The sequence below is a fragment of the Leuresthes tenuis genome, unplaced genomic scaffold, assembly GCF_036924035.1.
Source record: "Leuresthes tenuis unplaced genomic scaffold, fLeuTen1.0.hap1 SCAF_21, whole genome shotgun sequence".
Classification (NCBI taxonomy): domain Eukaryota; kingdom Metazoa; phylum Chordata; class Actinopteri; order Atheriniformes; family Atherinopsidae; genus Leuresthes; species Leuresthes tenuis.
Window position 1 is genome coordinate 14,990,947 of NW_027325375.1, and position 2,460 is coordinate 14,993,406.

The following is a 2,460-nucleotide window of genomic DNA, read 5'->3' on the forward strand; positions in this document are numbered from 1 at the left end:
AGTCAACCACAAACACCACGGGAACACCGTATTGAGGCTTTGTTCTGACCACTCATTCGGTGTCGCGTTTCTTTCAAGCAATTCTCCCGGTTAACCCGCACTCGGCTCGCTCCCAGAGCCGTGTTAAAGTCCACTTCACATTCACTCTCTTTTCTCAGCAGATTAAAAGAAAGTTTCATCTTGGGCTCCCTGAAACTTCCATCCTGCACCGCTGTTTGCTTTTTCACAAGAGCAGAGGAGAGCGCACCGTTCCCAGCGGCACTGCAGTACCGGGTCGAGGCTTGGAGTGAACGGAGCAAGCTTCTTTTTCAACTCCTATTCTTAAAAATCCATTTAATATGTTGTCCTCGTATAGAGGACATATTAAACTGATAAGAACAGATACTACACTTGATCTTAGCCAAAAGGCCGAGAAGCGATAACTGTCCACTGTTTCAGGTCCGAGGGCCCTTGCTGGCACAATGCGCACTTGTAGCAGTGTTCTTTTTATGGCCATAGGTGGCCAGAGTGTCACGTTGCACCTCCGCCCACCCGCTGCACTGAGCACTCTTCAGCCCTTTTAAATGGTATAACTTTGCACTCCCGCATGCTCCAGCAAGCACCATTCAAGCAACAACTTTGCACTCCAGCTTCGAACATCGGCACAGTCGCAACAAGTAAGGCGACTCTACTCAGAGAAGTCACTCTGCAAAGTAGCAAGATTTCTTTTGCACAGACAGAAAGGGCTTCACCCGCAAAGGTAAAGCCTGCCAATAATAGAAACAACTCATTAGTGCTGCTCTCCACGGAAGTCTTTAGTAAAAGGCGAAAGACTTGTATGTTATGAAGAGAAACCAGAGTACGATTATCCGTCACTGCGGGAGCAGGGCATCAGGCTAGTTGGTATAGCCACCTTCCCCATGGTGAGCTTTGCTTGGTTGAGACGCTTGCTCCCTCCCCCTTGCTCCTCGGCTGACCAACTAGGAACAATCGGGCCCTATTCGATGGCTGCCTTCTCTTTTACTCTATGCAAAAGACAAGGCAGCAACAAAAACACCACGAGAATCCCGTATTGAGGCTTTGTTCTGATCGCTCATTCGGTGTCGCGTTTCTTTCAAGCAATTCTCCCGGTTAGCCGACACTCGGCTCGCTCCCATAGCCGTGTTAAAGTCTACTTCGCATTCACTCTCTTTTCTCTGCAGACTCTTGGGATTTTATCTATAAAATGAATTCCTTCACTCAAACTATGTTAACTGCTTTGTCGTTCATATTTACCATGTCTAGAAAGATTTAAACAAAAAAAACAACGTTGTACTTTGCAGTAAAAGAAAGAGCAAATCTAAAGTTTCAGGAATCCGAGAATAAGCTTACTTTCATGAGTGCTTCACGATTTCGGATTTTGCTATAAAATGAATTCCTTCACTCAAACTAAATTAAAACTGCTAAACCGCTAATCTGTTACATGTAAGGCAGATGTCAAATTCACCGAAATAGGATCTAAGGGTATTCGGCCAATTGAGCTGTAGCAGCTTCGGTAAAAGAGTATAAGTTGAAGAGTTTGTGAATAAAGGTGTGCGCACACATAGTGAGCTGTAGGAAAATAGGCAGGGAGCAATGCCGGCTGGGGTATATGTTCTTGTATGTTGTCTGACTGTTTGATTTGAATGTGTTGTGTAAGTGTCCTGTTGAATGTTTGGGCTTTGACACTTCACTGTGGTTGTTAACTGTGTGGTGTGTCCTGAAATGTTATATGTTTGGGCTGTGTGACATGCTTAATGCTTGTCAGTAGCTACCCACTTATTCATATATAGCAACTGACAACATAAGAAGTCTGGACATACTTTGATAGTAGTTGTAGAAGTATCCTTATTGATAATAGATAAACTAATTCATAGTGATAGAACAGTAGATGAACAGGTGCCTGCACGTCTCACGAAAATAAAATGGGTGTATGATTGCTGACGGCAGAGCAATACTGCCAAACTTATGAGTTCTTGTGGCAAACTTGATTCAGTGTCTTGACTTTAGCAAGAGTACGATTATCCTGTTTCGCTGACTTGATTGTCACAAGAAACAAAGTGTGTTTGATAAGATCCGACCATTTTATTACGGGAGGATCAGTATGTATGGATTCTGATGTGACTGATAAACCCATTCGTATCTTAAGCATAATCTAATACGTGAGACAACGCCCTGGCACACAATCAAAAAAAAAAAGAGAGAGCGGTTTTGTGTCCCCACAGTCCATAATGTAGAAAAGAGAGAAAAAAGCCTTTCTGATTTGGTGTGTGTGCTCATAGTGCAGAGTGTAGAGAAAAGAGAGAAAAGAAAGCCGTTTTGGTGTCACGGGTGTTGTGACTTACACACACACATTTCTGAATTGAGAAAAGAAATTATTTTAGAGGAAGCAGTAGAGTTTAGATCCCACATTTGTTGATAGGCATTCATTTATTTCTTCACTTCTGATGAAGTTTCAACAAT

General features: G+C 43.0%; 2 non-coding genes across 2 annotated transcripts; both read right to left on the reverse strand.

The window, feature by feature from the left end:
- Positions 1-236: 236 nt before the first annotated feature.
- On the reverse strand, positions 237-420 carry LOC140280517 (U2 spliceosomal RNA). The gene has a single exon (XR_011909477.1). It is a non-coding gene; the product is annotated as a U2 spliceosomal RNA (small nuclear RNA).
- Positions 421-728: 308 nt separating this feature from the next.
- On the reverse strand, positions 729-842 carry LOC140280626 (U5 spliceosomal RNA). The gene has a single exon (XR_011909565.1). It is a non-coding gene; the product is annotated as a U5 spliceosomal RNA (small nuclear RNA).
- Positions 843-2,460: the final 1,618 nt, after the last annotated feature.